This window comes from Mugil cephalus, chromosome 19, assembly GCF_022458985.1.
Source record: "Mugil cephalus isolate CIBA_MC_2020 chromosome 19, CIBA_Mcephalus_1.1, whole genome shotgun sequence".
NCBI classification, from domain to species: domain Eukaryota; kingdom Metazoa; phylum Chordata; class Actinopteri; order Mugiliformes; family Mugilidae; genus Mugil; species Mugil cephalus.
This window is the reverse complement of record NC_061788.1, coordinates 8,834,423-8,846,864: the sequence shown is the minus strand read 5'-3', so window position 1 is coordinate 8,846,864 and position 12,442 is coordinate 8,834,423. Positions and strand designations below refer to the sequence as shown.

The 12,442-nt window shown below is 43.2% G+C and overlaps 1 protein-coding gene across 4 annotated transcripts in view; it reads left to right on the top strand.

Moving 5' to 3' along the window:
* The first annotated feature begins 1,354 nt into the window (after positions 1–1,354).
* The window catches only part of znf462 (zinc finger protein 462), a 55,956-nt gene continuing 44,868 nt past the window's right edge, over positions 1,355–12,442 (top strand). The window contains exon 1 of one of the 4 annotated variants that reach the window (XM_047569072.1): positions 1,355–2,049. The gene's annotated coding sequence lies outside the window, so the exon portion shown is untranslated. Of the gene's footprint in view, positions 2,050–9,824; positions 10,104–11,623; positions 12,164–12,442 lie in introns of those variants that run through there. The other 3 variants (XM_047569075.1, XM_047569073.1, XM_047569074.1) reach the window with 3 other exon arrangements.

Below are 12,442 nucleotides of genomic sequence, written 5' to 3'. Positions count from 1 at the left end.
TCACAAGATTTGTGGCTGAGGGTTTTCATGTGTTTGAGCATCGCAGACAGAAACTTTTTTTTTTTTTCTCCCTGAATGAATGAAAAACCTAAAGCACACAGAACAGTCCACGTCTTTGTTTGAGTAATCAGCGCAGATGTTGTTGTTGCCATCTACTGTCTCTAAAAGACGGGGAAAAAAACACAAATGTGAGCACCATGCAGAGAGCCGTAATTATTATGAATGAGCACGAAAAACTAAATATCAACCTTCACATAATGCTATATATATATATAATTTTATTATATTAACATATTTCTTGTAGATCATTACAGTTTGTCTAAGTCTGAGTAAAGTTAAGGTTTATCGTTAATGTTGTATATGGTACATAAATTGGTGGCACTTGAGGCCATCTGATAGTCCCAAAGTCATTTTGCACCACAATGACAACCCCAACCTTATAATCACAGTGTCAAATAAGTATCTTCAGCAACAAGAAGAACAAAGAGTCCTGCAACAGATGGTAATTCACCCCACCCAATGTCCCAATTACCCCAATCCTCCACCCCCAGAGCCATGATATCAACAACGACGGAGTCAGTCTGGGGATTACATGAAGAAACAGAAGCAACTGAAATAGTCATAATCCAAAGAGATGAAGCACGTTCTCCAAGATGCTTGGAACAAACAGTCTACCCCAAAATGATTGTGGTGCATTTTAAAGATAAAGAGGAACTGATCCAATGCTGAGCTGAGTTATTCCTATTTTAGTTCGGCGTCCGACGACAATTAAAAAGTTTTAAAGTGTTTTTAATCCTAAAAACATTGTTGCAGTTCTGCAGCTGCAATCGTTAAAGCTCAATAATGTTAATTTATAGAGGGAAAAAAGGGGATGTCTGCATCACACAGCGCATACAAATCCTGAATCTCATGACAGTCGGAGTCTTTTGAATATATGGGGTGTGAACATCAGAGCATCCACATCTGTGCACCTATTAAACGTGATTAAATCTTAAAATGCTCCCGACGAGAGCCAGACGGGGAGAAACCCGTCCTCGGATCATATTAGGGTTGTTCAGTCATGCAAGGTGGACCGGCTCTCCTCACGAGCCAAGCCACCCACCCACCCATGTGCGTACCCCCTTTCGTGCGGCGCAGCCCCCACCCAGCCATCCATCCTGACATACATCTGAGCAGGACCCTGCACCTTTTGTCTTGGGCTCCCTCTTTGTTAGCAGCTGGTGGACAGAGCAGCAGCCTGCAGCACGTCTACAGTAACAGTGCAATGACACGTCAGCCATGTTTATTATTATTATTATTATTATGATGATGATTTTTTTTTGGCACACAGTGACAGCAAAATAGATGATTTGAATTCATTTGATGATTCATTCACTCTTTTATTCTTCTTATTTTTATTTGAATAAAGACCTTTGGAGGATTGCGATATGTGCTTGGGGGACATGTTTTATTAAAAGTGCAGAAATTTTTGATTAAAAAAATATATTTAGAATATTTTTTAAACACACTACATTTTTATTTTTATTTTTTTTATATTCTCATTTTAATATATAAGGATGTGTATCTATCTGTCTGGGTGGTTGGGGTATGAAGCAGCATCACCACCAAAGTGAACTGCAGATAACCTCATGACGTGGCAGACATAGTATGCAAGCCTATATAAAAAATCACGGTGGCCGCATGTGCCTGGTGGTGGTCTGAGCCGCTGATAAGGCTTTGCAGACAATCTGACTTCAGTCTAGATGAAGGATGAGCTTCTCAGGCATAGACGTTGTCCATCCTGCTGATGCTCCCTCGTCTCATCGTAAACTCTTGTGCACCCTCTGGTGCTTGCTAGTCTCCCAAACTTCTTTGTGTAGCCTGCTTTGCAGATTGTCTTCCTTGTCTGTGTGGTTGCTCATTATTCAGAGACAGACGGATCTCAGGTCATCTGCAGCTGCAGCAAAGGAGAAGCAGGAAAGATGGCGATCATCCATTAGACCGACCGGGCGCACGCATGAAATACGAGGACAACTTTTGGGAGGATCGCTTGAGGAGAAGATTGTACCAGTGAGTTTTCCCCTCTTGCACTATATTTCCAGTTTCGTCAAGATTTCGGCTGGGCTTTCAAGGTCTGCGAGAACGTCGGTATGGTAGATCATGGGATATAATTTGGAGAGCGCCTCGTGAATGACCTGGATAGAGCTGATCTCCCCTCGTCTCTCCCTTTAGTTCAGGTCCTGGCGACTCGGGAGAGGAAGTCGGGGCGAGATTTTTTAGTCGGGTGGGCGCTCCGGCTGGCAACCATGCAGCCAAAGTCAAGTGGGTCTTCTCGCTTCCCAGTTAATATCCTAAGCAGCCTAGCGCTCCCCTCGCTATGTCGCCTTTCGGTTTGTTGTCAAAGTGACACAAGGAAATGGACGCGGCGGTGTAGAGAGGATCGGCTGCGTGTTTCGGCAGCACCGGAGCGGAGTGTTTCGTTATTCTGACATGTCTGGTCAGGGGAATTATTGGCCCCGGCTGTGCGTCCCTTCTCCGGCCGTGCGTGTTGTTGCGCGTTAGCTTCATGGAGAAGCCATTGCACGGATTGCTCTCCTCTCCCAACCAGCCTCCATTAGCGACACACAGTAGATGGCATAGCCGCTGGTCCAGTACACACACACACACACACACGCTCACTCACTTACACATGAAAGCCATGTCCATTGTGAGGAGGCTATCCTCTGTGATATATTTTTTATTATTTCTAAAAATGTATGTGGCGATTTAGGACTGTGGTTCTCCACGGTGTTGGAGCTGGATATCTCGATGGTCGAATGTAAAAGTGTGGCTTTAAATGTTTTTCCTTTTTTTAATTTTTTTTTTATTCTAACGTTTTGCTATTTGCTACATTTGCTACCCGCTCGCCCCCCCCCCCCCTCTCTCTGCACTGTTTGGGATGCCTGATCGCTGTCACTGGTCTCAAGTCAGGTATGTGACACTAGTAGTAGGGCTTCACCATAAAATGGAGGAAAGCAGATGAGTCTCCAAGGAGAGAGCCCTGGAGTCAGACAGGCAGGATCCCTCACGCCAGAACAAAGGTTGTGTTCAGAAACCGATTGGCCACATCCTCTCCTTCCTCCTCCTCCTCCTCCTCCTCCTTCTCCTTCTCCTTCTCCTTCTTCTTCTGCTTCTGCTTCCTTTTCTAGCCTCGGAAGTTTAGTCTGCCAGAGGAAGCAGAAGAACTCTGAAAAGTGAGGTTAGATCTTTTAGCGGCGGCTGTCAAGGTTACCTTCGGTCTTTTAACTCCACCAACTTCAATTTTTTTAAAAAAAAAAAAAAAAATCTGTCTATCACACATGTGCAGTTTTCAGAAAATGTTTACACTGGCTGAGGGACACGTGGATGAGATAGGAATTTTAATGCTGATAAATCCTTTTTTTTTCTTTCTTTCTTTCTTTCTTTTTTTTAACCACGCAGGTAGTTAATGTTCAACAAAGTGTTGTCACCACGCACATGCTTTCCCTCTCCCTCTTCTGCTTTTACAATTGTGAGGGTGAAGTAATGACTGCTACAGATAGTTTCTTAGAGGAAGTTCTCCAGATGATTCTCGTTTTCTTTTTCTGTGCTCAGACGTGGTCAAACTGTTCTAGAGGCTCGAAATAACTTGTTATTTGCACTGGCTGTTGTAGGCTGATCGTGTGTGTGTGTGTGTGTGTGTGTGTGTGTGTGTACAGGGCAGCATGTGAGCTTGTTATTGCGAGATTATACTTTATTTATTTGATGTTCGTTAAAAGTCATTTAGACTAATGGATTAGACTGTGGGCCACTTATTAACAGGCCTTATGTTGTAATGCACTCGGCGTCCACTGTGCAGCCTCAGGTGACTTTTCACACTTTATATCCTGAAGGTGTCTGTTGAGCAGCCTGTCGGAGAAGTGAAGGAGGCGTGTTTTCTCGCCGTAGTGTGTGCTCGGTAGCTGCTGTATGTGTGCGAGGGTGCGTGTCTGCGTGTGGTTGTGCTACGCTCTGCAGTTCCACTGGCCACTGTGTGAAATCTTGCTGACAAGGAGACTGTGAGCTTGACACACTGTGCTGCGACAATGCTGAGGCTGAGAAGAGCAGTCAAAATGGTGGCAATGCTCCTTCTCCCTGGCGTGGCAGGGCAAACAGGTTCTCAAGGAGGAGCCGACAGAGGACGAGCAGACAGGAATCTGCTGCGCTCGACACATTCGTCTCGCGGACACCTGCAAGTCAACCATCTCATGGATGGTGGATGTTCTGCAAATGAGATCAGTGTCGTAAACCAGGAAGTGATTATGTTGTTTTATATATATATATATATATATATATATATGTATATATTTATTTTTTCTTCTCGAAAGCTCTGAGTCTACGCAGATTATCTCTGCGATACTGTGTGGTCTGTCTTTGCAGTAGCAGTTCCTGTAATGACTTTCACAGGGTTTCGGCTCATTCTTGACCTATTCACGCAACACTAACAGTTGAGGGTCCCACAGACTCTCCAAGGCCCCTGAAGTGCCCGGCTTCTGTGTGTGCAAATTTCACAGATGCAGTTTAATAAGTGACACATCTGTGTGTTAACATGCGTCACTAATTTGAGTAAGCGAAATGGAAGTCGCCGGGGCTTAAGGTGTGCTTCTGCGCTTTCTTGAAAGATTGTCTCTAAAATGTTAAGCTCGCCTGTCATTTAACGGATTATTTGGTGGACAGAATTTAATTGTCAAAAGTATTCACTTGCCCATCCAAATAATTGAATTCGGGTGTTCCAATCACTTCCATGGCCACAGGTGTATGACATCAAACAGCTAGGCATGTAGACTGCTTCTACAAACGTTTGTGAAAGAATGGCTCGCTCTCGCGTTCCCTGGAGTGACGAATCATGCTTCTCCATGTGGTTATCTGATGGAGCAATCTTGGCGGTTGCCAGGTTGTCAGTATAGTTGTCTGACTGGATTGTGTTGAAGTTTGGTGGAGGGGGTGGGGGGATTATGGTGTGGGGTTGTTTTTCAGGAGGTGGTTTTGGCTTCTTGGTACCTGTGAAAGGAACTCTGAATGCTTCAGCATACCAAGAGATTTTGGACAATTCAATAGTTTGGGGATGGCCCCTTCCTGTTCCAACATGACTGAGAACCTGTCCACAAAACAACATCCATAAAGACATGGATGAGAGAGTTTGGTGTGGAAGAACTTGACCGGCCTCGACCCGATAGAACACCTTTGGTAAGAATTAGACTAAGACTGTGAGCCAGGTCCTCTCATCCAACATAGTCAAATGGTCAAAAATTTCCATAAACACACTCCTAAACCTTGTGGAAAGCCTTCCCAGAAGAATTGAAGCTGTCATAGCTACAGAGTTGGGACTGACGTCATATTAAACCCTATGGATTAAGAATGGGATGTCACTTAAGTTCATATGCATTTAAAGGCAGATGAGCAAATACTTTTGTGTATTTTAAACTTCTGATATGACTAAACACATAATGTAAGCGTATAATCTGGACTGTGAGTGAATGGTTACTTGATGATGAATGAATTGCAGAAACTAGTACTTAAACTAGTTCTCTGACACGTGGTCCATATCTGTGAACAGAGCAGCGTCTTAGTGAATTTATTCCGAATGATCTCAGATACACCTGGGCCTCTGCGACTACAGTCATACATCTTTGCAAATGTGCTGAAACTTACTCCATTTATAATGTAATTTCACAGCACTGAATTATTCAAACTGCCTTGTAACATGCTATAGGATATTCCTGTCGCAACACGCCACGCAGCATCAGAAGTTAATTTCATGGTCCAAATCTGTGACGTTTAAGTCGCTGTGGTTGAATCCTGCCTCACCCGTGTGAAATATTTAAAACACATTGTACTTGCAGCCCAGCTTTAAGGTGACGGGGCAGAACTGAACTATGGCAGATAGAAAAAAAAAAAAATTACATAACTGGATTTTGCAAGGTATTTCAGGATTAAGCTGGAAAAGCTCGACAAAGAGGACAGAGGATCAAATAAGAGAGACTTGTGTGATGGCCTGAACGCTGGAAGGAAGTGGTCGTGAAGCTGGCCTCTCACCATCTCTCTGTGTATCTTGCTTAAACACACATACAACCACTCCCCCCCCCTTCACTCCTTCCTTCCCTCCATCTCTCTGTCATTCACTCCCTCGCTCACACTGGGTGATGCACTTCTCCATTCTCCCCTACCTGGGGCAGTGAAGAAGGCTGGGGAGGCACACAAAAGCAAATTGAAATGCTCCAGTGAGTGCTTTCTTGACATGATGCATGGCTCATGAGATGCCGCCCGGCCCCGCTGCTGCTACAGTCGCGAGCGTGCTGAAAAACACATCCAGACGAGTGTGGCCGTTGTAGTACGGCACAAACCTCGGACTTTCTCATGCGTTTTTACTAACCTCACTTCCTAAAAATATTGCTTTATCATTCGGCCACGAAATAGCTCAGAGTTCAAACTAACGCTTGAGTGTTGAGATGTGTAATACTGTGTATCTATAACACGGGCCTGTTTGATACACTGAAAAGCATATCATATAAGGGTTTAAGTGGAACAAGGAAGTGGCTTGGTGAAGGTGTCATTCCAGTTTCTGTTGTCAGTTGCCACGTTACACTGCTGCAAAACTGGTTCCTCCTCTCTGCTTTCCACCAGAACATCAACAGTTCAACGTTGTCTTTTCCCCTCCTGGAAAAAAAAAAAAAAAAAAAAAGGGACTTCTAACCCAGTGAAGCTCACAGCTGTGCCTATCTCTATCTATGCTAGTCCTTTCAGCATGCGTATGTTAAGCATGTAGCCGACTTGTTTTATGATGAGCTTAACGTGACACGTTTGTTCAGTGAGGTAAATGAAGGCTTCTACAACGAGGTTTCCAGTTTAGATTGCTTCTGAAATGAGACACAGTGCACCAGCTCTGTCAGCTTCAAGCTGCCTGTGGTGGAAAAAATCCTGAATTCTTTGGAGACGCCCGTTCCTTGGGCAGTGTGGTGCGACTGGACAAGGCCTTCATTGAGCAGGAACAGGAGTGGTCTTGTAGAAAGGATCCACACTGGCTCGGCCTCCGAAGCAACAGAGCTGTCCAAGGACGATTAAATATTTAAGAGCTCGGAAAGGAGGTCTCAGTGGTAAGTTAATATTGATGGGTCTCTCATCTTTCCCTTCTCAAACTTGTTGCCTCAAGTGGTTGGTTTGGTGGACCTGGAGAGGAACCTTACCCTTTTTCTGTTCTTAAATAAACTCATTGGCGACTTTAACATGTTTCTGCGAGGAAACCAGACCAAGTTTGACTTTTTAGATCTTTGTTTTGATGGAATCCTGCCTCCTCTAAAGGTCAATGTGAAATACTTCATCCTGACTAGCTTGTAACCTCACCCACTCCCTGTAACTGTAGTAACTGCCATGTCAGGCTTACAAGGAAGTCAGCATTGCAGTGTTTTCTGGCAGTTGTCCACTGAGAAACTCTTACTAGAAACCCTGTAGTCTTTCCATGTAATCTGGCTTTTGTTCTCTGGTAGAAGAGGAGAATTGGATTCAGGTGACGGCATTTACATAAACAAAAGAGATAAAATCAAAGTTTATGCTTCTGATTTGAATGGTAGTGTGCTTGAGTGAAGAGACAGTTAGAAAGAGGGCATATTAGATTCATCATCATATAAATACCGTTCTCCTTACTGGTTTTCTTGGATGCTGTTTTTGTAAACTTTGATACCTCGAGAGCAGCCACTGTGTGCAGTCTGTCCATAGTTATTTTGCTTACTAAAAGTTTTTGTGCCCTTGAGGAGTCCTGGAAGTAGACAAAGAGAACCCAAGCAGACAAATGAAACTACAGTAGTATTATATTGATGTTCTCATTTACTCAAGAGGATTAATCATTTGTGCATATCTCTGAGTTTAGTGTCTGGGGTGACCCCCTTGTGCAGCAACTAAAGTTTTCTGGTAACTGCTGATCAGTCGTCTACGACGGCTTGGAGAAATTTTTAGCAATTTGCTCAGTACAGAAGTGCTTTAGTTCTGAGACATTGTTGGGTTTCGTCACATGAACTGCTTGGTTCAGATCTTTCCATAACATTTCTATTGGATTAAGGTCAGGACTTTGACTTGGCTGTTCCAAAACATTTATTTTGTTCTTCTTCAACCATCCTTTCGTAGAATGACTTGTGTATTTGGGGTTGTTGTCTTGCTGCATGACCCAGTTTCTCTTAAGATTCAGCTCACGGACAGATGTCCTGACATATTCTTTTTTTTTTTCTTCATTGGCCGTCCTGGCCCAGATGCAGCAAAACAGGCCCAAACAAGGACGTTACTACCCCTGTGTTTCATAGACTGGATGAGGTTCTGATGATGGAATGCAATGTTTTTCATCTTCAGACTTGAGGCTTCTCATTTAAACCAAACAATTCTACTTTGGTCTCATCTGTCCACAGAACATTTTCCTAATAGTTCTGTGGCTTTTGCACATGATGTTTAGCAAACTGTAGGCAGGCAAAAATGTTCTTTTCAGAGAGCCGTGGCCATGTGCTTGACACTTACATGGACACCGTGGTTGTTCAGTGTACTTGTGATGGTGGATTCATGAACATTAACTGTGGTTAATGTGAGTGAGGCCTTTAGTTGTTTAGAAGTTACTCTGGGTTCTTCTGTGACCTCTATCATGCGTCTTCCTGTTGGAGTGATCTTTGCTGGTTGACCACTCCTGTGGAGGCTAACGCTCGTCTTAAATCTTCTCCATTTGTTCACAATCTGTTGGACTGTGGATTTATGGATTCCTGAATCTGTAGAGATGTTTTTTTAATCATTTCCAGGCTGATGAGAACCAACCACTTTGTTTCTGAGCTCCTCAGAAAGCTCCTTTTGTCCGTTTTGTCATGCATCATGGATATGTGTCATAAAGATCAGTTGGACAGTAATAAGTTATCATATTTTTGTTTCATTAGCTTGATGTGGTCCTCTTTATTTACTTTCAGGTCTTAATTTGACTCATTACCATGCTGAAAATTCTGAAGCATGCAATATTTTAATTTTTTATTTTTGAGACGTTACAGAATTTCTTCTAAACAGCAGCAGATTGATTTACGTCAGGAAATAGTTTCCTAGGAGAGATGGACTACAAGGCTGCATGGAATGTAAGGTTTCCTGGAGTAATTGTCCTTGTGGAAAAACACTTCCTGGTTTCTCTCCAAGATCTGTCCTTGGACATCCTTCACTTGCATGACTCTTTGCTGGTGTTTATTTAGCCCACAAACCCGTGTGTTTCAGTTTTGGAAGATCTGGCTCGAGCTTACTGTATGTGTGCAGTAAGGCTTTTTTTTTTCTTTAAAGCTATAGCCTACTTGTGTACACTGCTTAACACAATGATTTTTCTCTTTAAACTCAAGGGATGAAACCTCTTGAGAAAACCAAATATTCCTTCCCATATAAAATTGCAAAAATAATCACGCCTCAGGCTATTAATTAAATTGTGCACTTAATCATTTTTGGATGGAATATTTAATCATGTTGCTGAGGGTTGCTTCAAGTTTCATCTTTTCAGCTTCGAAAGAAAGATTTCACCTCCGTCACAAAGTAATAAAAGCTGATGTTGGATCAACTGATCATCTCATACAGCAGTTTTATCTACAGAAGCTTCCTCATATCTTCTTAAAAACCGTATCACAGCTCCGTATATGGAGGTACTATCATGAGATTAAGGAGATTGTCTACAGCCTGTGAAGCCACGCTCATAGGTGGCCATCTTGGCAGTGAAGAAAACCACACATCTCACTTCTCCTTTTTTTGCTGACTGCCATGACAGTCTGCAGAGGAACCGACAGGAGGGGAAGCTGCTCGCTCAGGTCCGTGCTCTTAAAGTTAAACACTACCATCTGTGTAACCAGATAGCAGAGCGAGCAGAGGCTGCTCCACTCAGCTGAGCAGGACAGTCAAAGACCTTGAGGAGCACAAAATGGTGGATGGCCATGCCACTGATACTCCAGCGTGATTGGCTCTGTCTCCTTAGCCACTGTGGGGCTGGCTGTGTGAAATGGAGTCCTCTGTGTGGATCGCTGGCCCAGCCTCAGCTCTGATGCAGAAGATAATTCTGTCAGCCCCGAGAGAGAGAGACGAGAGAGCAGCCAACTGAGGTGACTATACTAAAAGAAGGCTGAGCAGTAGACTTTCAGATAGCTCAAGCTTGCCTGCTTGCTTCCACCTCTGATCCTCACCTTATTTCTGATTTTCATTTGGTGCTTCTTCTTCTTTCTTATTTATTTTTTTTTTTTGCATTAAAGAGACCCTGCAGGAGCTTCAAGAAACGATCGGCTGAGATGAAAAGGTTCATTTTTGGTTTTGTTAACAGGAATGAAGAGAGTGACTATGCAAGGGTATTCATTATCTAACCTTCACACCCAGCAGGCTGTGGCTGAGGGATTTACCAGCCCCCTGTTCTGTTGTTTTGTGAAAATTTTCAGCCTTGAAGGTCACATAAATATCTCCGAGGCTCCTGATTAAAACGTAAATGCAGGAGATTTTCGACACTGTCAGTGCTACATTGTGAATGGACTGTTTTTTTTTTTGTTGTTGTTGTTTGTTGAAGGTGGAGCTTGGGGGGTGGTGGTGGTGGTGGGAGGGGAGGGGGGGTGTTCACCATGACAACCTGAAGATAGTAGCCACACGAAAGATGACCATTAAGGCTTGCGTCCTCCTAATCTGCTTGGTCATTATCATCTGTGCAAAAGAGGCCAAATGTTGCCACTGAGTGCTCTGTGTTGCTGCTGTCCCCCTTTTCAGAACAATCTGAGCCCTTTGCTAAGCACAAAGGCTACCCTTGGAGCAAGGTTACTTGTACCACGATGGCCAGCTTCTTTTCTTTTTTTTTCTTAGTTCAGCTTTTGAGGGAAACATGGAATTAGTGCTTTGGATGGCTTTGATTGAGAAGGGAAATGTCTTGGTTTGAAAGGGTACAAAGAGGAGAGCGAGTGCACTAAAATTAAGTATTAAAGGCTCTCAGGCCGGGTGGGTGATGTCAGGTAAGCATCTGTCAAATATAGACGGGCTGAGACAGGCGCTGTCTGACCTTGCAGTATAGATGACCCAGAGATAAAATAGAAAACGGTGATCACTGCTGGGGATTAGTGGAGTATTCAAACCAGGAGCCGTCCCCATCTTCCCTTTCTCTTTTGGATATGAGAACTTGCATTTGCATACTTCGCGGTCCAAGGATCACAATATTGCAACCATCTAAATTCTACTTGTTGTTTCTTATTGCAGGGTTCTTTCATATTGTGTGATTCATTAACGGTCGAATCAGAGGACGATGAGCATGATTTTGCTTAATAAATCAGTTTTAAGAGCAGTAATGCTGTTTAAACGTTCCTTCAGTCAGCCGCATTCAGCCAGTCTAATGGCCTCCTGATCTTCTCCTTCGCTGAAAATCCTTAAGGGTTGCTTGAGCCTGCTGCAATGGGTTGTTTCTTTTTTACGCCCTCTGAATGTGACACTAGTGAAGGTCAGGCTGCAGACAGATCAGCAAAGCTTGCTGGATTTCAGCGTCTGAAAGGCTCTGCACCTGTATTTACCAGTCCTTTGAGACAAACTGGGATTACTGATCTGGTTTCCTGAATGTTAGCAAAATCCTTTCTTTATTCGTTCTGTTAAAGAAAGTTTAACACAAAAGGCTACTGTTGGCCTGTGCTATCTAAGAAAGGGCAACAATTTCTGTTATGCAAGTATGCACAAAACTCCTTGATGCAGACGTGCTGTTATATAAAGCCTGATTGCAATGAAACTCGATCTAATTTTGCCTAAGATCAAATTAAACTCGATTCTCAAATGTCAAAGAGTTATAGTAACAATGTAACATAACATTTTAAAGAAACACAGACGAGTCAGACATCTAGGAAGGAAGTATGGCAGCATGGGGACCTTATCTAGATCAGGTCATCTTTCTATGATGGATGGTCATGTAAAGAGGAAGCTCTAAAGGAAAAACTACCAAGAGGCCAAAAGCAAGCTAAAAATAACTGAAGGACTGTCTAGCTGAGGCTGTCCACTACATGCACGAAGCCAGGGTTTTATGCGTTCTGCACTCTCCTGAGCTGTCTTCAGAGCAACAGCAAGAGGCTTCTTTTCGGGCAAAAGACACATTGCAAGCGTGTGGTTAAACCATGACGGGAAATGGAACCTGTGGTCTGATGAAATCAAGGTAGAATGTATTGATCTTCCCAAATTCAGAGGAATGACATGGAAGGTACAGGTCAAATCCTTGACTCCACAGCTGCTGGCTCTTTTTTTTTTTTTTTTTTTTTTTTTGTTATAGGGATAGTGTTGAATTTTCCAGAAAGCTCTCAGAAGTTCAAACACTGCTTCAGTCTGCATAAACGCAAAAGGTGCTTCTGCTGTCTTTTAAGGTAACTGAGGATATGAAAAGCAATATACTTGTTGTTCTTGGAAAGCTGACGTTTTATAAGTGTAATAAATGTGA